The 27,080-nt window shown below is 37.2% G+C and overlaps 1 pseudogene; it reads right to left on the bottom strand.

Annotated features, from left to right (window-relative positions):
* Window positions 1–22,483: 22,483 nt before the first annotated feature.
* LOC124102087 (olfactory receptor 2C1-like) lies at window positions 22,484–23,243 on the bottom strand (annotated as a pseudogene).
* Between the last annotated feature and the right edge of the window lie 3,837 nt (window positions 23,244–27,080).

Genomic DNA, 27,080 nt, shown 5'->3' with positions numbered 1-27,080 from the left:
CACTTCATCACTGAACTAAATCCTGAGCCCTTTTATTTTTCATTATGAGACAGGGTCTCTCACTACATTTCTGAAGTTCTCAATATATATATATATATATATATATATATATATATATATATATATATATTTAATTTTTAAATTTTATTTGTTTTTATTAGATATTTTATTAGTAGAGTATCTTTTGACATATTATATACACATGGAGTATAACTTATTCTAATTTAGGTCCCATTCTTCTTTTTCAATTTTATTTTTTTCTATTTAATTATACATAAGTATATAATGTGTTTTGACATATTATACATACATGAAGTATAACTTCCCATTCTTCTGGTTGTATATGTTACAGAGTTTCATTGGGCATGTGTTCATATATGAACATAGGAAAGTCATGTTCTATTCATTCTACTTGTTTCCTATTCCAATCCCTACTCCCTTCCCTTCATTTTGTTAATGCTGTATTTCTAAGAATGGCCTTGAACTTGAAATATTTCTTTCTCAGTCTCTCAAGTAACTGAAATTTCAGGTGTGTCCTATGGTGCTTGGCAATTTTCAACAAAACTTCAAGGTCAACAAATTCCAGACTACAGAATATTTAAGTTTTATGTTCCTTTCCCTAAGGCAAAACCATCTTCTCAAGGAAATGATACAGCCATAACTTTTGCAAATTGTTTAAGGCAAGGGACTACAGCGCTGCCTGTGCTTGTGCTTGGTCATCCAAGAACAAGTGCGGCTGGTGTGGTGGTAAATGGCATGTAATTTCAGCTCTTTGGAAGGCTGAGGGAGGAGGATCACAAGCTGGAGGCCAGTCTAGGCAACCTAGTGAGACCCTGTCTCAAAATAAAATAAAAAGGACTGGGGATGTAGCTCAGTGGTTAAGCATGTCTGGGCTCAATCCCTGGGCACATGCACACATGGGCTCGCACATCCACATATATGTATAAACATGGAGTGCCCCCACTGTGTAGCAGTCCTTGAATACTTCAGGATGATACTCTTGGTTTCAAGAGTTAGTATGGCTGCGGGCCCAGTATGAGGCAGTATGAAAGAAATGAGTGCACCACTGTGGGGGCTTCAGACTCAGTGAGACCTACCTTGAAATAAATAAACAGGACCGTGGAAAAGGCTGGGGGTTTCATTGTGCAGTGACTCAATGTAGAGGGTTCATGACAAAAACCACCAGGTTCCTTATACTAGAATTTCCTTGTTGCTGACAAATCTGCAAGTCAGCATCACCCATGCCCCTGGCTTGCACCATAATGCACATTAGAACCTGCTTTTGTTTTCAGTGGAGTCAACCAGAGGCAGAATGTATTTGTTAAGAAAGAGACTTTTTACACTCTATATAATGGGACTCCATACACAGAAAGATCAGCTAGGTGGTTTTGTCTCTTCCCTGTTTAAAAAAATAAAAGTTAATTAAAATTTGTTAACCTAAGAGCTTTCTCTACAAACAAACAACTCTAACCTCTATGCAATATAGGCAAAATAAAGTAGAAAAAAAATGCTGCCAATTATTTTGTTCTGGGGCATAGTGGGAGAAAAAGACCCCTTTTTGGGTTTGGGGTTGTGGCTCAGTGGTACAGCGCTCCCCTAGCACGTGCGGGGAGCTGAGTCCAATCCTCAGCATCACATAAAAATAAAATAAATGTATTGTGTCCAACTACAACTATTACAAACAAAAAAAGACTTCTTTTCCCCTTCAGATAAGACTACATCACTAGAAAAATAATACATTGAGTTGCTGGTCATGGTGGACATGCCTGTGATCACAGCTACTAGAGAGGATGAGGCAGGAGGATCTCAAGTTGAAGCTAGCTATCCTCAGCAATTTGGTGGGGCCCTAGGCAACTTAGTAACTGTCTCAAAAAAAAAAAAAAAAAAAAACAATGAAATATATGGGGATGTGGCTCAGTGGTTAAGCACTTTGGTTCAATCCCAGGTATGAAAACAAACAAGCAAACAGAAACAACACTGCATTGAGACTGGACATTTTAAGAAGAAATTTGAATTTGTTTTATACTGTCTTTATTCTATTAACTATTTGTGACCTTAAACATCCTTTATAAAAAATTCAAACCTTCAGAAAAATTTTAAGGGTAGCGTGGAGAACTTCAACACATCTTTTATTTCAATGTTATTAGAATGTGCCACTTTTTATCATTGCATTTTTCTCTTTGCATTTGTAATTATATTTATTCTGTGTCATTGAAGAGTGGATAACATATATAATGCCTCTTCATTGACTCATGATCTTAGGAAAACAAAGGTTATTTTTTTAAGGACAACAGATGTTGATAAAATACTTAGTAGACAATACCCAAAATTTTGTCAATCATATCCTTTATAAATGTTTTTCCTCAAGAAATATCCAGTCCAGATCATGTATGTTGGACTTTGGCTTCTGTAGTAGCCTTTTACTCATCACAGAGACACTGAGCCTTAAAGTATAGGCTAATGGGTTCAGGTTCACCAGGAGAAGCTGAGGGTCTGCAGGGATGTGGCCTCTTGCACTCAATAAACACTGGAGGATCAAGAAAAGTCTACACAGTAAAGGAGGCATCAAGGAAAGCTTTTTGGAGGAAGGGACATGAATTTTTGCTGTGCAAACAGTGGGGGACACAGATTGCAAGCTCAGAGACAGGGGTGGGATGGCAGCCTCCCTGCAATTAAGAGGCAGGAACTAAGGGTCTTCTGAGCACAGGCGATTTTAGGAAAACCAATGAGGTGAGAGGTGGCAAGCTAGTTTGTGGTCTGGTGGGAAGAAAATGTCCTGGGAGTTTGTGGCATGGCATGCTCACCTCCCCATCCTGGGGTATCCATCCTGTGTTAAAAGACACATTTCATTTCCCTTTTTGTGCATATCTCCTCTTTCTAGTCTTCTATTTTCCTTCCTTCATCATTGCTCTTCTCTTTGCAGATAAGTTTTGTTCCCTTTTTAAAAAAGTAATTATCCAGTGGGTACGGTGGTGCACCCCTATAATCCCAGCAGCTTGGGCAGTTTAGTCAGGAGGATCATGACTTCAAAGCCAGCCTCAGCAACTTAGAGAGGCCTTAAGGAACTAGGGAGAGCACATCTAAAGATAAAATATTAAAAGGGTTGGGGATGTGGCTCAGTGGTTAAGTCCCCTTAGGTTCAATCCTCAGTACCAAGGGAAAAAAAGTAATTATATAAACAAAAGTGCACCTAAAATATACCTATGAATTATGTGGAATAATAAAATAAACACATGGTGTCTCAGCATGCCCTTCCCCACACAATGTTAGAACACAAAAAATGCTACCAGCACCTCAGGTGTCTTCTGGGAACCCCTCCCTGATAACATCTCTTTTTTTCCCTCTGAAGATGGAAACACTGCTCTCGCGCCTTTAAGTCATTGGTTTTATTTAGTTATTCCTTTTAAACATCACAGTGACTTACCTTTTCTAGCTCACCAACTTCCTACCAATTTCACACATCCTTGAACTTAAGCATTTTTCACATTCTTGCTTTCTTGACAACTTGTCTCACTTTATAATTTTTCTGAATCTCTTCATCTTCTATCTTCCTTTGACTTTGTTCTTTCTTATATCTACATGATCCTTCCCTATAGCACTAACATAAAGCAAGCACTACTTTTCCTGTTAATTTCACATACACGTGCATTCATTTATTCCCTTATTTTACCACCACCCCAGCCGTAAAATATCTGAAGCAAGGTAATGAGGTATAAATTCTAATATACAACCCAATAATGAGAATCTCCTTTATTTTAGCAGTTTTTCCTTAGATACCAGACACTGGTTGATTTCCTGGCATCTCTGGAATCTGCAACTTAACTAATAAAGAAGATAGTCTCATAAGTATTAAGTAACTTGCTGAAAGTTACCCAGTCACTGGCATTGAAGACACACGGTCAAGAGAGCTGGGTGTGGTGATGCATGCTGATATCCCAGTGATTTGTGAGACTGAGGCAGGAGGATTTACAGTTTGATGCCAGCCTCAGCAATTTAGTAAGAACTTGTCTGAAAAAAAAAAAAAAAAAAAAAAAAAAAAAACTAGAAATGTAGCTCAGTGTTACAGTATGTTTGGGTTCAACCCCTAATAACTTCGCATTAAAAAAAAAATTAGGTAGGAATCCAACACTGTTGAGTACATGTGGAAATTGATGAGCTGTAAGAGAAGAATAAGCTTATAACTTACTTGTGATTAAGGACGTGATCTCTTCTTTGCCTTGCTGCCAGAGCTTTCTGGTGACAAGCAAGTAGTTTCTGGACTGGTTGGAGCCTCCACTTGATTCTCACAATGAGAAATAAAACTATGCAGTAATATCACACCCTTGAAATTGATTAGAGCTTAGATTTGGGGGAAGAGTGATGATTGCCAGTGTTTATTTCCTTGGGCACTTTCTGTTTACTGCTTCTTATAATAACTTCAAGAGGTGGGTACTGTTATTATCTTCCATTTCAGATAAAGGAGTGAAGGCACATGGAGGAGAAATAGTTTTTTTTTCTGGAAAATGTAGCTAGGAATCACCAGAGCTGGGCTGAGTCCCTGTGTGGCTGAATTGGCTGTGCACTAACCATGTGCCCCCCATCCCCACCCCTCAGCCCATGTGCCAGTCAGAGGCATCTCTTTACTGTGGAGCTTTTTATTGACAAGCCCTTTCCCTCAATCCACTAGCTAAATTCTCTTCTACTGGGACTGAAGGTGGAAAGGGAGGCATCCTGAGCTTGTAAAGGGCGGGATCTCAGGACTTCCATGCCCTGGGGATAAACAGCTCAGCAATTCTGCCAAGACAAGGGGCCTCCAGAGCCCACAGACAATTAGTAAGTCCCTGCTACTAATGATGACTAAGAAGGGAGGAGAAGATTTAGAGGAAATGTGTTAGTGAGATGATGCTGGCGGCTAATTGAAAGGTTACTCTCTGCTGCTCTGCCATTGGGGAGTACAAGGGCACCATTGTCTCCTTACCCACCTTCTGAGTGTCCCTCCTGTGTTTCCAGTTTTTTCTCTCATGGTTCTAATGTACTCATTCAATACCTACTGACTTGGTTTATTTCTTTTCTCTTCTTACATATATCTTACACAGATATAATTTAAATAATACAATTTGCATTATTTTTATTGGTTGTTCAAAACATTACAAAGCTCTTGACATATCATCTTTCATACATTTGGTTCAAGTGGGTTATGAACTCCATTTTTAATGTTCAGTTTACTGAGATTTCAAAAATGTGTATATACAAGCAACCACCACCCTAGCAAAAATGTAGAACATTTGCATTACTTCAGAAAATTTTTCATGCCAATTTACAATAATTTGGTCCATCTGGTTGCTCTTGGCAACCACAGATTTGATTTCTGGTCACTTTAGGCTGTTTTTCTCCTTCTAGAACTTCACAGAAAGATCCATTCAATACATTCATGCTCATCTGTGTTTGGTTTCTTACACTCTGTATAACATTGTCAACATTCATCCATGATGCTTCATGAATCAAAAGTCCACTTCTTTCTTTCTTTTTTTTATTCCTGAGACATATTCTGGTAGTTAACCATATCACAATTTGTTCATTTGTTCTCCTGTTAATGGATATATGAGTCTATAGTTTTAAGTTATGTTCTTCAATTTTCTGGTATTAAATCTCCTTCCCTTCCCTTTGAGTGTGAGCTGTACCTAGTGACTCACTGTAACAAACAGAATGTGGCAGAAGTGATGGAGCGTGACATGTAAGACGAGGTCATAAGTACCATTGTGACTTGCACAGAAACTGTGAGTTCATCTCCCTAGAAACCCACTGACTGACATTGTGAGAAAACAAATATATATCATTTGAAGCCACTAAATTTTGGAGGGAATTTGTTATGCAGCAGTAGATGGTTGAATGGATTCCAATGTATGCTGTTATAAATAAATTTGCTATGAATTTTCATGTACAAGTAATTTGTGAACATATATCCTCATTTATTTTTGGTAAAAGAAGACTATCTGGGTCATGTGTTAGCCATTCTGGTGAGTGTGAACTTGTGATAGTAAAAGCAAATGTGACTACATTTTGTTTTGTAACTCCATTCTGTAAAACAACCATGCTAAGTAGAAGGGTCATGATTGGGGCAAGATGTTCTTTTCTTTTTGCTATAGAAACCTTTAAGAACATGGAACTACCTAATGGGGCATTGAGTAGGGTAATGTGGCTCTGTTTCTGTAACTGGGGTGATTGGGCTAACTGTGATTGGTTAGGATTTCCCCCACTTGACTGCACTCTCCTGCTTCTGTAACCTGGCTTGCTTGCATTGGCTAGACCCCTCTGAACATCCATTTTGCAGTTTTCAGGCTTATAAGGAGTGTCCTTGCAATTGTTCGGGGATGATCAAGGGAACAGCTTTATGTTCTGGTCAGCTGCCACTAGTGTGCTTCAATAAAGGCTTGATTCGATTATCCATGAGTGGTCTGGAAGTCAGTTTATCAAACCCTGGAATGAAGCTTTAAATATAACAAAGTGATGCTTAATTATTTAAAACTTTTTTCATGTAAAAAACTTTATTGTTTGAATTTAAGTTGTATATCCTGATACATATATATGTATATACATATATATATGTGTATATATGTATGTATATATGCATATATGTATATATGATTATAGTCATATAAGCATATTACATTCAAATATATATGATTATAATATATGATTATATTCATATATATGTAATCACATGATTATATTCAAAACACATATCAACTCACATGGCTTATTTTTGCATATAATAGGATTCCTCTTCATTAGACATACTTATCGTCTTTGTGGAATGTTTGTTCAAGTCATTTGCTCATAATTAACAGGTTCCTGTTCATCTCTTTGGTTCTCGCACCTTGTTTAGAGTCAGTTTCCTTTAGCCACCCTTTTTGTTTCTGTGATTGTATCACACTTTCCTGTTTCTTTATTTTTCTCATATTATTTTAGATTGTGTTCAATTCTTATTTGACTCCCTAAAAATCACTGTTTTATTAACTTAATCTGTTAGTTTAATTAATAAACTTGTTTTATCATCATTTGAAGCTTTGTTACTACTCAGTTTTAGAAACTTCTAAAGTTTTAACCTTTGAGTCCAGAGTTTCCCTTGTACTTGCATAATTTCATAGTCAGTTAAGGATTGGCAAAGGTTTTTCTCAAATACTTTTGAGTTCAGAAGGCCTCCATCCTCTGCTGATGGATTTGTGTTCCAACTGAACCAAAATGGTATGGGAGCCATCCTGGTTAGAGAGTTACAGATTTCCATGATTCCTGATATTCTAGTTGGGTTTCCTGAATAATGCTTCTCAATTTATTTTTTGCTTCAATTACTTTCTAGAGCTGCCCAATGCTTTTTGACAATCTCAACAATCTTGAAAATCTTAGCTGTTTGTCTCCTCTTTTGGAGGGAGAAAGAATTTTCTGTTTTCTCACTTTTAACATATCTAGAAGTCCCATCCATCTGTTTAGTTTTGACTTATTAATGTATTTGTATTTAAAACATGTGTCTACATTTAAAGTACAAGGTTCTTAGGCTTTAGTATGTATTCTTATCTATTCTGACAATAATATCCTTAACACTGAATGTAAAAATTCTACTATAATTCCATTTGTAGTTGTTTTCATCCTGTGTGTAACTGTTGCCATATTTTGCTTTAAATATATTACACATATTGCAAAATGTCATTATTTTGACTTTTAATGAACTTAAGAAAGAAAAACACTCATATATTTACTATTTTTGGTACTTTTAATTCCTTGCTGTAACAAATTTTAATGTCTGTCTATTATGATTTATCTAGATTCTGAATGAATTCCTTAGGATTTTATTTTATTTTTTAGTGAGTATCTTCTGGCAACAAATTTTCTTATCTGCTTTTTATTTAATTTCAAAATTCTTTATTTTATCATCATTTAAGAAAGAATTTTTTTCCCCACTGGATAATTCTACTTTGGCAATTCCCTCTTCAACATTTTAAAGATATTTTCCTTCTTCCTTTCTTCCCTTCCTCCCACCTTCCCTCCTCCCCACTTTTCTCTTCCTCTCCTTGCAACACTTTCTCTTTTTCCATATTGGGCATTGAACCCAGAAACATTTTACCTCTGAGCTACATCATCAGTCAATCAGTCATTTGTATAATCTTTTTTTTTTTTTTAAATTCTGAGACAGCGTCTTATAAGAAGATCCCTGGGGCAAAGCCTTCCAGCGTGGATCAGCAAGTACTGGGCATCAGAGATGCCCTGATTTAAAATCTCCAGACCAACTATCATTCAGCAAAGAGCCTCAAACTTGCCTAAGCCTAAACCCTGCCTCCAGGAACTCTACCTATAGGATTACCTCTGTCTCTCCAATAAACTACAGGGTGGAGAATCACGCTTCAGATGGCCCCACCTAAAACTGCTGAGAAGAGAAATTGAGATTATTTTGAATTCCAATAGAAAACAATATTGATTTTATTGTCAGCATTATTTTGGGGGACACACCTTAAGATCTCAACCACTAGTGGAATCTGCCTTTATCTACAGTGATCCTGAGGGGAGAAGGCCCCTCCTTGAGCACCAGCAGAAAGAACAGTCTTGGCCTATTATTTCTTAGCAAATACCATTTTATCCTTTCCTTTTCCTGAAGACACTTTTTCTCAGCTTTTATATATTTTCTCAAACCAAATATAGGATGTCTCTCAAACCAGATATAGGTTGCATTTTTTTTCTCATCAAATAAAGAATTCATATATTTTAGTTCTGTTTTGTATTTTATTTTTATTTTTAATCATTTAAAATTTTTGCTTTATATTTTTCCTACCTGTTTCCTTTGATTCTCTCTTTTATTCTGCTAACAGACAATCTCTATTTTTCTATTTCTTTCTTTAATCTTTTACTTCTGTTTTTCTCTTTCCTCATAATCATCACATCCTATATCACTTCTGTTCTCTCCCAGTCTACCATATAAATATGTAAACCCTTTTGAAAACTTGACGTTCTTATTATAGGCAATAACTAATCATAGCATTTCTGTTTATTGTGATAATTAACATTATAGACATCATAGTAGAAATTATTTGGTATAATGCTGTAAAACATGTGCATTCATTGTTGTTATTATTTGTCTTCCTCTAACAGTGAGGTACTGAAAACCTTCAGAAACACTACAAATTCACAGTGTAGAAGCCCTACTGCTTCAGATCCATATTTTTAGATGAGTATACATAAAAATAAAGAAAACAAAAGATAAAGAAAGGGAACAAATCACCCCAAGCAAACCAAGTTACTCCAATAACAGAATCCACTGAAGAAATGTCATAGAATGAGTTTAGAATGTAAATGATTAAACTGATCTGTGAAATAAAGGATGTTATAAGAGAGCCAACACAGGTAGCAAAAGATGACTTCAATAAAGAAAGATTCTAAAAAAAAAAAAAAAAAAAAAAAAAAAAAACAGAAATTCTTGATATGAAGAAAATCATAAACCAAATTAAAAATTTAGTAGAAAGCATCACCAATAGACTAGACCACTTGGAAGACAGAACCTCAGGCAATAAAGACAAAATATATAAGCTTGAAAATAGAGTCAACCACAAAGAGAAGATGGTAAGAAACTGTGGTGAGCCGCTTCTGCCGTTTCTGCAGACTATGGTCGCCATTACAAGATGGCGCTGGCTCCGCTGTGGTCTGTGAAAAACAACTCCTTATTTGGGAGAGTTGGCGCGTGGTTTTTCACCACCCTATGAGAAAGCTCCACGTGGCAGCTTCACATTGGTGCTTGAGATGCTTTATTAAGGCTGGGAGGGGCATCCGAGAGACAGAAGAAGTAATATCAAGGGCCTGAATAAACTGCTGAAAGAAGATTCCTGAGTTGCATCTTCCTTGCGGGCAAGGGGTCGCGACAAGTGGTGCCGAGACACGGGAACCAGAACTTTCAGCAGTCAGGGGTGGTGCACCGGTTAGTCCCAGGTAAGTGGGATCCGCGACCAAAGCGGGGTTAGTCCCAATAAGTGGGATCCGCGATCAAAGCGGGGCAGCTCCTCTGTAAAGAAAGAGAGAGCATTACATTTTATTGCAGCTGCACTGTGTACTTTCGCTTCTACTTTCGCTTTTGTTTTCTGTGTTTCTTTTGTTGTGTCATTTCGCTTTTGTTTTTTGTGCTTCTTTTGTTGTTGTGTCATGGGTGCCACATCTTCAAGTCCGCTTCTCCTGGCCCTAGATGGCCTGTTATGTTCCAAGGGCCTGGAAGTGAAACATAGTACTTTACAGAGATTTTTACAGAAGATAGATATCGCTGCACCATGGTTTGCGTTTTCGGGCAGCCTTACTGTACCTAGATGGGATAAATTAGGCAAAGATCTTGACTTTGCTTCTGAGAAGGGCATATTAGAGGGTGGGGTGATACCCCTTTGGAAAATGGTCCGTAGTTGCCTTACAGATGGCAGATGTCAGGAAGCACTTACTAAAGGACAGGAAGTTCTAGAGCAATTACATGAGGAGAAATCGGAGACGGCAGGAAGTGAGGTGCCTCAGGAGGATGGAAGTGTGCGGAGCGTGAAACAGGGGAGGAGACGATTGTATCCAGATCTCAGTACGTTGCACACACCCCCATGTGAAAGTGGGTCAGAGGAAGAGGAGGATGACGAGGAAGAGCTCGGGAGGCTGTCTCATCAGCTAGAGAGTTTAGCTATAGGAGAAGGGAACAGAAATAAACAGGGGCTCAAGAAAAGCAATCCCCCGGATCCACCGCCGTATGGTGGGGGTGTTTCGGGGAGAGCTTTCCATGCCCAAACATGGAGGGCTGTTAACGCTGAGATGGGTCTTGCTTATCCAGTTTTTCAGGATGACAACAGGGGAAGATTCCATGAACCCTTAGATTTTAAAATTGTGAAGACTCTGGCAGAGTCTGTGCACACTTATGGGGTGGATGCCGCCTTCACACTAACTCAGGTGGAGAGTCTGTCTAGATACTGCATGACTCCCTCTGATTGGGCTAGCCTTGTTCGGGCTTGTGTTTCCCCGGGTAAATATTTGGACTGGAGAGCATTTGTGCTAGAGGGCGCAATAGAGCAGGCCGCCCAAAACCATGCGGCGGGACACCCCCATTGGGACAAGGATATGCTTTTGGGGCAGGGTAGATTTGCAAATCAACAGACAGGATTTCCTCTTGAGGCATATGATCAAATTAACAACATTTGCGTTCGGGCATGGAAGTCGCTTCCAAATAGAGGAGAGGTGTCTGGTAATTTGACCAAGATTCTACAAGGCCCTACAGAACCCTTTTCAGATTTTGTAGCAAGGATGGGGGATGCCGCTGGAAAGATTTTTGGGGATCCTGATAGAGCCATGCCCCTTATCAAGCAATTGGTCTTTGAGCAATGCACCAAGGAATGTAAAGCGGCAATCACTCCTTATAAAAATAAGGGCATAGAAGCATGGATGAAAGTGTGTAGAGAGATTGGAGGACCTTTAACTAACGCAGGTCTTGCAACTGCTGTCCTTCGGATTGCAAAAAGGGGCAGTCCTGGTGCCAGAACATGCTTCCATTGTGGTCAACCCGGTCATTTCAGATGTGAATGTCCCAAAAAAGACAATTTTACTGGATCTCCTCACGGTGGCCTTTCCAAAGGCCTTCGTCAACCGGGGCTGTGTCCAAAATGTAAAAAGGGGAAGCATTGGGCAAAAGAGTGTAGATCAGTGAGGGACATTCATGGACAGCCTGGAGTTATTCATGCTTCTGCTTTATCGGGAGAAAAGGCACATAATGTTATTACTCATTGCCTAGAAGCATGGGCAACATGGGGTGCTCCTGCATCTCTTAAGACTGATAATAGACCTGCTTATACTGGCAGACAATTTACATCCTTTTGTTCTACCATGGGAGTACAACTTACTCACGGTCTGCCTTACAATCCTCAAGGACAAGGCATTGTTGAGCGTGCTCATCGCACCTTAAAGGAAACTTTACAAAAACAAAAAGGGGGAATAGGAGCTGAACACACTCCTAAAGAACGCCTGTCCTTAGCGCTCTTTACCATTAATTTTTTGAATTTGGATATTCATGGTCGCTCTGTGGCTGATAGACATGTGTCCCCTCAGCCCTCTGTGATTGGCTATGTTAAGTGGAAGGATGTTCTTACGGGCCAATGGAACGGCCCCGACCCCGTGCTGACATGGGCACGAGGATCTGTATGTGTTTTTCCCCAGGATCGCACGGAGCCGTTGTGGGTCCCTGAACGCCTGACAAGAAGAGTCTTGACATCAACTGACCAGCAACAAGAGATACCACAGCAACCCTGTGATGAGGATCTTCACTCTGCTACGTGCTCTGGTTCTGGTGCTGGTGCCGATGGCACAGACGACACCAATGCAGTGGTGGGCAGTGGCACGGGCTTGGCCAATGCCGATGCCGGTTCATGGTAGTTCTAGTGTCCTCCCCACTCTTTTCTCTACCTCATGTGAGATGTCTGCTCCCTGTGCCTCTCCTAGAGGGGACATGGAGAGCATTTTTAATCAATCTCAAGTTAATCTCACAGGAGTTTTTTGTTTCAGCCTTGGAAACGCTAATTGCATCAGCCTTAAGACCAAAAATTTGACTAACTGGGAGAACCCATTGTGGTCCAGTCAGGTCTCAGGGAGCATTATCAGTGCCGTACTGAGCCAAGTAGTTTCGGGGAAGCAATCAGGCTCAGGGACCCCCGCAAATAGCTCTGCTTTAAACATAACTACCTTGGCTATTATCTCCAAGGTACTAATCCCAGTGCCTCCTTCTTCTAATAATACTTACATTGCCACTCATTTCAAGGCCTCCCCTTACTGTACCCCTAATCTTGGTTTCCCCCCAACATTTATGCCTTGTCAGGATCATTCTTGGGAGAAACATCAAGTCGCTAAAGGTTTCTCCCTTTCCCCCTCTCTTAAGAGGCATGTTTATAACTTTAACAACAGTGCAAACTCCTCTACAGGAGTAGGTTGGTCCTGGTTTCAATGGCTGATTTCCAATGAGAAGGGGGCTTCAGCCGATATTTCTGCATTGGCTCAATTGCTGGGAGCCAAACGCTGGCTGGCTAATGTTTTTGGCACTGTTAGGGAGAGTGAACGAGGTAATAGACTTACATCTGTTTCGTTCAACTCTCTGCTATATAATGCCACATTGCCCCCTGCAATGGTCTGTGTCCAATCCCCTTCTTGCTCCTTTTGGCTAATGACACCTCGTCGGGGATGCTGGATTGTTCTAACGTTACCTGTCTCTTATCTGAGTGTTGGAATGGTTCTTGGACTGTAGCAGTGGTTATGAAAATTCCAACTTTTGTCCCAATCCCAGTCACTGCGGACCCAGATAAATTCCCCATTGTTGAGCTACTTAGAGTCTGCAGGGATTTTGGAATTACGGCAGCTATAGTGACAGCTGTGGCAGTGTCTGCTGCTGCAGCGGTTACGGCCAAAGTGGCCATGGCCAGTCAAGTACAAACTGCTGCCACCATTAATCAAGTTGTTCAACAAACTTCCACCATACTTGAATCCCAAAATACAATTAATCAACATATTTTGTCAGGGATTTTAGCTGCCAACCAAAGAATAGATATACTCCAAGCTCAGGTAGAAGAATTGGCTGACTTGGTGCTTTTGGGTTGTGTTGACCAACGTGCACATTTATGCATAACCTCTGTCAGATTTAATGATTCCAGGAATGCCTCCCGCATCATTGGCGAATATTTGGCCGGAAATTGGTCCATGGCAGCGGAAGACATGATCCAGTCTCAACTAACCCAGATAGCTGTCTTGAACAGTCCTCGTGTCGATCCCGTGACTTTGGGTCAATTCACCGATTGGATATCTTCTGCTTTTTCCTTCTTCAAAGAGTGGGTGGGGGTAGGCATTTTTGGTGCAATGTGTTGCTTCGGTATGTTCCTCTGTTTGTGGTTTCTCTGTCGCCTTAAGGGCCGCAGTGCTCACGATAAGGTTATGATCATACAAGCTCTTGCAGCTTTAGAAAATGGCAACTCACCTCAAGTCTGGCTTGCGCATCTTAAACAGTAAACCTTTGACATGGTCGTTACACCCCAAGTTATTATAACATTGCACTGGGATCGACATGACTTTCCTTGGTATTCTCTTAGTGTTGGAAAGCCCTTGCACTCTGCCGGTATTACTGCCATTGCACGCAGATGGGTTTCCACACTAGTGCTTTTCTATCGCCTTAAAGTCCGTGCCTTTCTTTCAGGGTGCTGTCAACTTGTTTGTCGTTATAAACAGCCACAGTTCAGCCTCAGCTATCCCCCTTCATCCACCATCGTCACGATACAGGATGCGAGGCAAGGCACTGCACTTGAGTGATCCTTGACGTGGACCTCAAGGAGAGCATGTCCTATTGCATGCAGGTTAGACACGTCCACGCCCCGCCCCATGAAAAAAGGCGTCGGCTGATATGGGACCAGGTCTAGGGAAGGGCCCTCCTTAGGACTGAGCCATACTATGCAGCCACTTCTGCACAGTGGGATAGGACCTCTACTCTCACCTGTATTGTTTTAAGAAAACAGAAAGGGGGAACTGTGGTGAGCCGCTTCTGCCGTTTCTGCAGACTATGGTCACCATTACAAGATGGCGCTGGCTCCGCTGTGGTCTGTGACAAACAACTCCTTATTTGGGAGAGTTGGTGCGTGGTTTCTCACCACCCTATGAGAAAGCTCCACGTGGCAGCTTCGCACTGGGGCTTGAGATGCTTTATTAAGGCAGGGAGGGGCATCCGAGAGAGAGAAGAAGAAATATCAAGGGCCTGAATAAACTGCTGAAAGAAGATTCCTGAGTTGTGTCTTCCTTGCGGGCAAGGGGTCACGACAAGAAACCATGAACAGAACTCCCAACAATTATGGGATAAAATGAAAAGACCAAATTTATAGGGATAGATGAAGGTGTGGCGATCCAACCAAAGGAATGCACAATATTTTCAATAAAATAATATCAGAAAATTTTGTGAATCTAAAGAATGAAATGGAACCTCAAATACAAGAGGCTTACAGGATCCCAAATGTGACACCAAATGTGCAAATTTTTTTTCCTATAATTTCTCTGAATGTGTTGACAAATATAGAAAAACAGAATTGTTCTGTGATTGTTTATTGTACATCCATTAATCACGTTATATGTGTAAAAAAGGATTTTAGGACTTTATAAGTCAATGATTATTTTTAAATTGTTACATTGACAATAGATCCATTTGTACATTAGCTTTCAAAAATAGACTATTCCTAATTTTTTTCTCTTTTCAAAGGTAAAACTCTAGAGATTATTACACTATGTGAACTGAGAAGAAACACTAGAATTATTACACTGTGAGTTTATTACACTATGTGAACTGAGAAGAAACAGCTACATTGAAAGGCTCCCATGGGAACAAGATGCACTTCTTACCTAACTGGTTATGCTGTGCAGACCTGAGGACCTCTGTACTGTGGAAAAAAACATTTTTAAAACATCTTGAATTCTCTCTTAAAGATTTTTCTAAAAGCATCTTCAGTGTCTTTACAACCAAGGTTAAAATGCTCTGTTGCTTTCTGTTTGTTCTTCAGGATGTCTTGCTTGAGAAAATGAGAAAAGATTTAGATGGTCTTGCTTGCCTAGAAAATCTCATGATTTTCTATTATATTAAGGGTAGTGCACACCTGTCTTTTTTTGAAAATGTTTCTCAAAAGTTAGCTCACATATTCTCTATGTTAGAAAATAGTGCACATATACCCCAGAGATGTTAGGCAATCTAGTACAAATAAAATATTTCTGTGTTTCCTTTTTGCTTCTCTCAATATTATTTATCCAGAGATTTTGTATAAAATTTTTGGTAGTCCCGATTTTTCACAGAGTCTGGATGTCACTCACAATTCTAGAAGAAATAATATCCATAGACCTAAAAGTTCATATACACATTAAGTTTCCCAGAAACAAGGGTATTGAAGAAACTTCTCAGAAGAAATATAAACAGTTTGTGCTATACTTCAGACACAAATATTACAAGGTTTTTGTTTCAAAAGAGAACATCTCATTTCTTAGCATGTAAAAAATAAATTAAAGAATGCCTTAATTAATTAATTAAGTTTAAAGCTATTATTTAGCATTATAGATTTTTAATATTTAATTTGTGCATGTGTTTGTGAGTCTGCGTAAAATAATACTTTATGACAATTTTAAGTTACACAGACAATTTTCAAGCTAAACATGTCATAATTTTTCTCTTATAAAATAAAGTTAATCCAAATAAAGAAAAAAAAGGTGGAGGGTGTGCAGCAGAGAAACAGGACTAATGGGGAAGAAAGAGGGATAGAAAAAGAGGAACAGTTGAATGATAGCTGTGTATCTATATGATTATACCCCAGTGAATTTCATCTATGTATCTAATAAAATGAAAATATATATATTATAAAACTAATTTAAAACACACATATATATTTACATATATGTGTATATATTTTTACATTTTACATTTATATATGTGTATATATATATAAACTACAAATAAAAAGAAGAAAAATGTAGCTAGGGCAGTGGGAGGGGAGGGAAAGGAGAGTCATGAAGACTGAGGTTCAGCAAATATATTCCATGTCTGTATGATGATGTGAAAAAGAACCACAATATTATGTATAACTATAATGCATTAATAGAAATATAAAAATAGTATAAGAACTAGATCAAACATTGTGTGATGTTATTTTTTCACATGAGACTTATTTTCCAATTTTGTGTTTAGATCTTGATCTTGTCAGAAGACATTTTAAAAGTCTGAATGATATTTTGTTTTCTTAAAAGTGATTGCTTTTTCCCTACACCTCATATTAAACTCTGAACATATTGATATATGCACATAATTATACACATAATTATGCAACCAACTCCTTTATTCTCAAGAGTTGTAACTAATTTCATGCTAAAGTGTTAAGCTTTAGTTGGGGGTCTTAGAGTTAGGTTTTAGCACCTTTAATTTTTAATTATAGAGACTTTGAAATTTTGTACTTGCAAAATACCCATTGCTGGAAATATATGTTGTTTGTTGAAGTATCCATGTTGGTTTATAATCCCTGAATTCTAGAGAACTGTTGAACTTTTTCATATATATCTTATCTATTTGTGTTTCTCCTTTTGTGAAGGGTCTTGTTATTTCTTCTGAACATTTATTAATTAGGTTAATTGGTTTTCTTGGTGGTAAGTTTTTTGAGTTCTTTATATACTCTGGGTATTAATCCCCTGAGGGGTAGGTTTCCTTTCCTGTGCAGAAGCTTCTTAATTTGATATCATTCCACTTAGTGAATTTGGGTTGATTTCTTTGGCCTTAGGAGTCTTTTTTAAGAAAGTAAATGCCTGTACCAATACATTGGAGTTTTCAGTCTATGTTTTCTTCTAGCATTTTCAGAGTTTCTGGCCTAAGAATTAGGCCTTTGATCTGTTTTAACTGGCTATCCAGTTTTTCCAGCATCATTTATGCTTCCTTTATTTTATTGTTTCAATTTTGGTAGGTTATATATGTCTAGAAATATATCCATTACTTTTTGAATTTTCATTTTATCATATAAACTTTCAAAATATCCCTAATGATCCTGTTCTCACTTTATTGATTTTATTCCACTTTGTTTTTCTTTTGGTTAGTTTGACTGAAGACGTATTTTTTTGTCTTTTTATAAAACCAACTTTTTTGTTTCATTGATTCTTTTTTAATATTTATTTATTTAGTTAGTTAATTTTTGGTGAACACAATATGTTTATTTTATTTTTATGTGCTGCTGAGGATTGAACCCAGTGCTTTACACATGCCAGGCAAGCATGTTACCACTTCAGCCATATCCCGAGCCCCTCATTGTTTCTTTATATTTTTCTTTATTGTCTATTTTATTAATTTTAGCTCTTATCTCATTTACTTCCCTGTACTGATATTGGAAATAGTTTGTTATTGTTTTTCTAAATTGACTTACACCATTGGATTGTTTATTTGGGTTCTTTGTGATTGTTATATAAGTACTCATCACTCAAACCTAACCTTTTAAGAATTGTGTTCATAGTTTCCCAAAGATTCTAGCATGCTATGTCTCTATTGTCAATTAATTCTAAGAATTTTCAAATCTATCCATTAATTTCCTCTATTTTCCATTCATCATTCAAAAGTGTGTTGTTCAATATCCATTGATGTTATTCCTGTGGTTTTCTTGTAGTTTATTTCTCTTTTGTTCTGTTATGATCTGATAAGATGCAAAGAATTATGTGAATTATTTTTGTGTGTATTTAATATTGTGTGGTTTTTGTTTGAAAACATAGTCTTTTTGTAGCTGAGAAAATTGAATTCTGTTCTTGGGGGTTATTCTATAAATATCAGCTGAGTCCACCTGATTTATATTATTATTTAATGTCTAAATTGTCTTTGCTGACTATGTGTTTTTGATGACCTACCTGTGGATGAGAGAGAGGTGCCAAAATCTACCTGTTATTACTGAATTGGGAGTCTGAGATTTTATGTGTGTGTGTGTGTGTGTGTGTGGCCCCCAGTTTTCTGAATATTTGGATCATGACCTCCTATTGTGTTTTCTATAGTTATGACATGTTTGAGTCATTCATATTTATTATTATTATATCTTCACATTTTCTTGTTCTCATTTTACCAATACAAAGTGGCCTTCTTTTTCTCCTCTGATTAATTTTGCCTTGATATCTGCTTTGTTGAATATGAGTGTGTCTACACTTGTTTTCAATCTACATTTGCATGAATTATCTTTTCCCATATTTTCACTTTAACCTCATGGATGTTTTTGCCTGTAAGATGAATCTCTAGCAAATGACATTTTTTTGTCTTGTTTAAATCTATCCTACTGATTTGATTTTTTAATTGGTGAATGGAGACCATTTACATCTGTGTATTTATACAGAGATGTTTGTTATTATCTGTGATTCCTTGACATTTTCTATAGTGCTTGCTTAGTGGTTATCAATGCTTTCAATTTTGCTTTGTCTTTGAAGAGTTTTATCTCTTCAATTCTGAAGAATAGTTTTGCTTGATATAGCAATCATGGCTGGTTATTATTTTTTCTCAGGGTTTGGTGTACATTGTTCCATGCACTCCTGGCTTGTAGAGATTTTTCTTTCTTTTTTCCTAGGAAATCACAGGTTATTCCTATTTATTTATATGTATATCAGCCAAAAGTTCTCTTGAGGCTTTTAGGGTTATATCCTTGTTCTGAATGTTAAGAATTTTAGTTATGATATGTTGTGGACAGTTTCTGTTTTTATCTTGTGTATTTTTGGATTCAGAAAGTGTCCTGTATCTATGTATCTCATACCAAGATTTGGAAAATTTTCCGATATCAATTCATTAAAAATGTTTCCATAGTTTTTTCTTACATCTAAATCCCTCTTTTATTCCAAGGATTCAGAAGTTTGATGTCTTAATGTGGCCCCCAGTTTTCTGAATATTTGGATCATGACCTCTCATTGTGTTTTCTATACTTATGACTGTGTTTTCAAAAAAACATAGACCTTATCTTCAAATAATAAAATCTCATCTTCTACATGTTCTAATCAATTGGTGAGATGTTCAACTGAATTTTACTTACTGAGTCTTCCATTTATTTTTCAGTACAGCTCTCTTAATTAAATTGTGCTTTCACTTTCTGATTTTTAGGTCTTAGGTATTTTAGTTCTTTGCACATCGAGTGATCAACTTTTTGAATTCTTTGATATTTTATTCACATCATCTTTTGTAAATTCATTCATGGAACAGTATACATTTTGAGGCATGTTAATCTGCTTCCTAATGTTCTCTAACATCTTATTTTTGCACATCTGTTGAGATGGTTTCTTTATCCTCTTTTATACAGGTCCTTTAGGGAGTAGTTGTCTCTTATTAACAAGTCCTTCAACTTAGCTTCCACATATATGATTAGTCTATTCAAGGTGATAATTTCAGCCACTATTACCACTATGAAATTGGAGAATTATCACCAATATAGATAGTAATTTAAGATCAAAGTCTATATCAACATATGATATACAAGTTATTGTTCCTGATCTTTACAACTTTATTGAGAAACATGGGAGAGAATTGATTTAGAATATACCGAGAAATTAAACATCCATGGTATTATGCTAAAATGGATTAGATGCAGGAATACAAATGGACAAATAATAATTTTTAAAATAGCGTGCTAAAAAGAAAAGTAAAACAAAGAAAAATGGTGGGGGAGGGAAGGTTGACAAAATTAAATTGGATTGAGTATATAAGATACAGAAGAGAGGAAAAGAATAGAAATGGGGAAGCAGATAAGATGTATCAAGAGAAGATCCAATTAATTGATGAAATACCTAAAATTAAATATAATTTTTTTCAAACTCAAAATGTGAGGGAAGCCTAGGAATGAGTTTGTATCAAGCATTTGATGAAATTCAGGTTATTTCCTTTTTCTTGGTGAGGTTTTAGATATGATTTATTTTGATTATTTCTATTTCTGACCCAAACCAGCCAAACTTATTCAGGAGGTCTGTGTGCAGAATTCCACCCACATTTCTTGTTTGACCAGATCTGTGGCACTTCTCCTTCCAAGGGTCTCAGTCTGTGTGGTTGGTTGCCAGTTGCATGGAACTTGTCAGTTTATCCTCCAGTCCTTTCTAATCTTGGGAGAAGTGGTTCTTGGGTCACTACATTTCATCTGACCCTAAACAAACATAGTCACCCCCAGCACAACAGTCAGGCTCCTTATCCCAGAGCTCAGATAGTCAGTTGCAAATGAAAGTGTCCTTTGTTCTTCTTAGATTTGTAGGCTCAATTTCCTGCCATTCCACCAAGCTGTTCCTTTGATCTTATCTTGGAGATATCCTACAGTATTTTGAGTTATTCTGATCCATACTCTTTCATTCACTACAAAAGATATTAAAAATAGAGCTCATTAAGAGAAAATAAAATGTGGTAAAAGAATAAAACAGAGCTTAAAAATTTCAAATTTGGAAAAAAGTAGAAGAGAGGTAGCACAAGAAAGCCATAATGAAGGAGAAAAAAAGAAGGGAAACAAAGAGAAGAGAGCTTAAGAATTTGAATATTAGAGTGAGAAGGAAGGAGAGGCAAAATAACAACAAAGAAATTTTAAAAATCAAACAAAAAGCATTCCACTCACAAGTTGAGAAACATGGAATAATTTCAAACACTAATTTGCTGTACTGTCTCTGTGTAAGTTCAAATTACCTTCCTATGAACATGATGTGAAGAAAAGGGAACACTTTTACACTGTTGATGGGATTATAAATTAGTACAACTGTGGAAATCAGTGTGGAAGTTACTCAAAAGAGTAGGCATTGAATGACAATATGACCCAGTTACAGCCCTCAATATTTATCCTAATGAATTAAAGTTATCATACTATAATGATACAAGCAGAGCTATGTTTATAGAAGCACAATTCACAATAGCCAAACAATGCTACCAGGTTAGTTATTCATAGATAGATGAATGGATGAAGAAAATGTGTTATATATACACAGTGGAGTTTTATTAAGACTTAAATAAATATGAAATTGTGTTATTTTAAGGAAAATGGATGAAAATAGAGACCATTATGTTGAACAAAATAAGCCAAATTCAGAAAGTCAAAGGTCATATTATTTTCTCTCATATGGAAGCTAGAGAGGAAAAAAAAAAGAAATTTAGTATTTGGGGTAGGAATCTAATGAAAATCAAAGGAAGATTAGTATAAGAAAGGGATTAGGAGTCTGGAAGGAGAGCAGGGAGAGGGAAAAGGTGAGAAATGATAAGGACCAAACTATATTGTTCTATTTTATGTACATTTAAATATGAACAACAAATTTCATCATTATATATAATGCAACAATAAAAAGTGTGGAAAAAAAGATACATCATTCTTTGAAAATATAAAGTGCTTTAAACAGAATGCACAGAGTAGCAAGGCTGTCTACATAGATTTGGGACTACTTGCAGAGTGATTAAATGTTTCTCAAGTGACATTGATAAGATGTTCTTAGATAAAATATTGTCATGCTATTTTTATTATAAACTATATGGAACTAATGCAAATATATAAAAAATTACATTGTTTTAAATTTTTGCAACTTAACAAAGTTACTATTTCATTATGTACCAACTCAAATAGAATTATTTTAATATATTTCCAAGAACAGAGTACCATTCTGGCGCATATTAGCCAAGTATAATTCTTGCTTAATGTGATGATAATTGTTATAACAAATGCAACAGATTTTGCAAGAAGAGCTTATAACATAAGAATTAGGACATGAATGAGTTCATAAGAAAAACTTTTATAAATTTAAAAATTATAATTGCTAAATATTTTGAAATTTGTATTTGGAAATAAAAATTCTCCTCACTAGGTTGCTTAATGCCCTTTTTATATCCTTATTCCTTAAGGTTAGATAAAGGGGTTGACTGTAGGAGTCACCACTCCATAGGAGAGAACCATGCACTTGGGCTTGTTTCTTGTAATGGAAGAGGAGGGGCTTAAGTTACATGCTAATGGCTGTGCCATAAAATAATAAAACTACAAGAGGAACATGTCCCAAAGGAGTTTTTTTTTTCCTTCAGAAGATTTAACTTTAAGTACAGCATATCCAATATTAGTATAGGAGGCAAGAATGAAGCACAGAGGAATAGCAACACAAAATGCGCACCACAGACAGTGTGAGCTCATTATCCATCCTTTTCATCACAGGCAGTCTTCATAAGAACTGGTATCACACACAGCAAGTGATCCAGTTTATTGATGCCACACAGTGGTAATCATAGTGTAACAGTGGCTTCTGAGACAGCAGTTATTCCACCCAGCCATACAGTGGACACTAACAGAACCCATATTGACTGATTCACGATAAGGGTGTAGTGTAGAGGTCTGCAGATGGCCGTTATAGTGGCCAAAGCACATGATAGCCAAGAGAAGACATTCTGTGCCCCACCCCCATTACACGGAAGACATAAAGTTGAACTTCCTCATATACCTGAGTTTCTTCTTAGAGCTTCCCAGGTTAAACAGCATCTGAAATACAATGCTTGGGGTATAAACCGTGTTCCAAAAGGAGAGGTTGATGAGGAAGAAATACGTGGGGCTCTGGAGATGAAGCTTTAACTTAAACATCAGAATAATGGCAATGTTCCAAATCATGACCATGGAATACATTAAGAGAAGAATAATGAACAGAGGAAGTTCTAGTCAACATTGGTCAGAAAATCCTAATAGAACAAACTCCTCAGGGTGGCTTTCATTACTTAGTGCCATTTTCTTTAATGTGTTTCACCTATAAAAGAAAGTGCCAAGGAAGGTAGCAAGATGGGGACAAAAATGTGACAATACATTTGCCTGCACTCATAGAATATAGAATACAGTAATTTGGGGTTGAAGTAACATAAAGCAAGATGTGATGTAGGGAAATTTCTACACTAAAAATTATAGGTATTTGACAACAATTTACCTTACTATCCTGAAAGAATTTTTCTCTCCTGTATAATAAGGTGGACAATAACTATCTCCTTTTGCCTTTGTGAGGATTAATTGAAAAACAGAAGCAACGGTGTTTTGGAAACTCCAAATGTATGGTTTTGGAAACTCCAAATTAATGGTTTTGAACTTTAAAAATCAACTGAGAGGTTAATATTAATTTCTTTGCTTCCTATGTGATAGAGTAGATCTGATAGAGTAGATGTGAGATGAGTTTAAGTAATTGGATGGCTAATTTTAAGAAAAACTGCTTCAAGATATTACAGAAATAATAAGAATCATAATGGTAGTCTGGCATGGTGGGGCATGCCTGTAATTCCAGTTTATCAAGAGGCTGAATCAGGATGATGACATGTTTGAGGCCAGCCTGAGCAAATTAGCAAGGCCCTAAGCAATTTACTTAGACTTTGCCTTGAAATAAAAAATAAGTAGCTCTGAGGTAAAGTGCCTCTGCACTCAATCTTTAGTACAAAAAAGGGGGGGGGTTAAAGAAAAAAGAATCATGAAAGTGATCACATTACAATAACAGAACACCAAGAAAGAGAAAATCTGAAATTTTGAGTATCATCGAGATAAATGAGTCTAGGTTTGAGGGTATAGTTCCATGGTAGGGCAATTGCCTAGATTGCATGAGATCCAGAGTTAAAATCTCAGCAGCCTAAAATAAATAAATAAGTAAAAAAATACTCCCCAGCTCCATCTAGTCAGTTAACTCATCAAGTCTTCTCTATAAAGAGAAGTTTTTATTTAAAAAAGTATATCTTAAGTATTTGAAGTTAATCAAGAAATATAAGCACTTTTTAACATCAATTTCCTTATGTTTACACAGATTGCAATGACCCACTGTTTTTTTTTTCTTTTTTTTTTTTTTTTTAGAGAGAGAGAGAGAATTTTTTTTTAATATTTATTTTTCAGTTTTCGGCGGACACAACATCTTTGTATGTGGTGCTGAGGATCGAACCCGGGCCGCACACATGCCAGGCGAGCGCGCTACCGCTTGAGCCACATCCCCAGCCCGACCCACTGGTTTTATAAATTGAAAGAGCTAAGCTATAATGATTGAGGTCTCTTCATACCCTAGAATTTGTTTATACATTTATGTTTCTTTGCAAAAAGATTAGTTCAAGCTTTGGGCATTTAATCTTCCCTCTTCAATTTTAGATAATTCATCCACTTTTTAGGGATTTTCATTTATCAAATTATCTCATTACACTCTATTTGGGGAGAGAGGGCTACTGGGGATTGAACTCAGGGGCACTCCACCACTGAGCCACATCCCCAGCCTTATTTTTTTATTTTTGCATTACAATTCTTATTACACATTTTACCACATTTTTTTTCATATCTCTGTTTGTATATAAAATATGTTGACACCTAATTCGTGCCTTCATAAATGTACTTTGGATAATGATGTCTATCACATTCCACCATTCTTGCTAATCCCCTGCCCCCTTTCTTTCCCTTCCACCTGACTGCCCTATCTAGAATTCATCTATTCCTCCCATGCTCCCACTCCCTACCCCACTATGAGTCAATATCCTTATATCAGAGAAAACATTCGGCATTTGTTTTTTGGGGATTGGCTATCTTCATTTAACATTATCTTCTCCAATGCCATCCATTTACCTGTAAATGCCATAATTTTATTCTTTTTTATTGCTGAGTAAAATTCCATTGTGTATATATGTCACATTTTTTTATCCACTAATCCACTGAAAGGCATCTAAGTTGGCTCCACAGTTTAGCTATTGTGAATTGTGTTTCTATAAACTTGGAGGGGCTGTGTCCCTGTAGTATGCTGTTTTTAAGTGCTTTGGGTATTGTCTGAGGAGAGGGATAGCTGGGTCAAATGGTGGTTTCCTACCAGATTTCCAAGAAATCTCCATACTGCTTTCCATATTGGCTGCATCTATTTGCAGTCCCACCAGCAATGTATGAGTGTACCTTTTTCCCCACATCCTTGCCAACACTTATTGCTGTTTGTCTTCATAATATTTGCCATTCTAACTAGAGTGAGATGATATCTTAGAGTAGTTTTGATTTGCATTCCTCTAATTGCTAGAGATAATGAGCATTTTTTCATATATTTGTTCATTGATGGTATATCTGCTTCTAAGAAGTGTCTGTTTAGGTCCTTAGTCCATTTGTTGATTGGGTTGTTTGTTTTTTCAGTGTTTAGCTTTTTTAGTTCTTTATATACCCTAAAGATTAGTGCTCTCTCTGATGTGTGATGGGTAAAAGTTTGCTCCCAGGATGTAGGCTCTCTGTTCACCTCACAGATTGTTTCTTTTGCTGAGAAGAAACTTTTTAGTTTCATTTCATCCCATGTATTGATTCTTGGTTTTAATTCTTGTGCTATAGGACACAGAGATTAACCCACAAAAATACAACTACTTTATATTAGACAAAGGTGCCAAAAACATGCACTGGAGAAAACATAGCATCTTCAACAAATGATGCAGGGAAAACTTGAAATCCATATGTGCCGCAGTCTGGCTGGGCACACAATCACGAGCCACCACACAGCTTGTAGATTCAAACAGCAACTCTTTATTCCCGAACTCACACCAGCCGTCTACAATCACGTTCTGGGGAAATCCACGTTCTCTGCCCAAATCCACTACCACTGGGCTTCTGTCTCCCAAAAAATACTGTCTGAATCCCGTGAGAACTCAAGGGGAACTCAGGCAGCAGGATATGCCCTATTCCCAGCAGGAATAACCTTAAACCTGGAACCACCCTAAACCCTGATCGTCCTAAACCGGGAACTCCCTAAACCAGGAACACCCTAAACCCGGATCCGCCCTGGTCCTTGAGCAAGGTCACCTTATGCAATGTCACTGCAAAATGTCCTATTTCCACGAGTCCTTCCACTAAGCAACATGGGGTACGCTGGCAAGGAAATTGTCATACCTACTTGGCTAATGGCTCCCAGCACATATGCACAAAATGAAATTAAACCCCTATCTCTCACCATGCACAAAACCTAACTCAAAATGGATCAAGGACCTAGGAATTAAACCAGAGACTCTCCATCTAATAGAAGAAAAAGTAGGCCCTAATCTTCATCATGTGGGATTAGGCCCCAACTTCCTTAATAAGACTACCAGACTCAATTTTTATTTAGAGACAGGGTCTCACTGAGTTATTTAGCACATCGATGTTGTTAAACTAACTATCCTCCTGCCTCAGCCTCCTGAGGAACTGATTACAGGCATACACCACTGCACCTGTTTTATTATACTCTTTTATCATAAGACTTTTGACATGCAAGTACAAATACATTTTTTAACTTTGGATAATTTCTTTCAGGAGATATCCCAATTCCCGTGGAGAGACATTCAAATCCTGAAGTTACTTTATATTTTTCAGGACATATTTTTTTCTTTTTTAGTTAAATTCTTATAAAAAAGTAATGATATGAATGAAGTAATATTTTCAGAAAAAAATTGATTTTTTAAATTATGTACCTTTCACTTATTTATAATGTATACTACATAAAAATTACAATCTGTAAAATGATGAATACTCAGATGTGAAATTATCATTGCATCCTTTGGAAAAATTGTAAGTTATTCTACCAGCCAAAAGGTTTCATATAAACAGATTATATTCTTA

This window comes from Marmota monax, unplaced genomic scaffold, assembly GCF_021218885.2.
Source record: "Marmota monax isolate L192 unplaced genomic scaffold, Marmota_monax_Labrador192_F-V1.1 WCK01_AAM20220418_F8-fsc00607, whole genome shotgun sequence".
Classification (NCBI taxonomy): domain Eukaryota; kingdom Metazoa; phylum Chordata; class Mammalia; order Rodentia; family Sciuridae; genus Marmota; species Marmota monax.
Note: the sequence above shows the minus strand (reverse complement) of the source record. Positions and strands in the feature narration are given on the sequence as shown.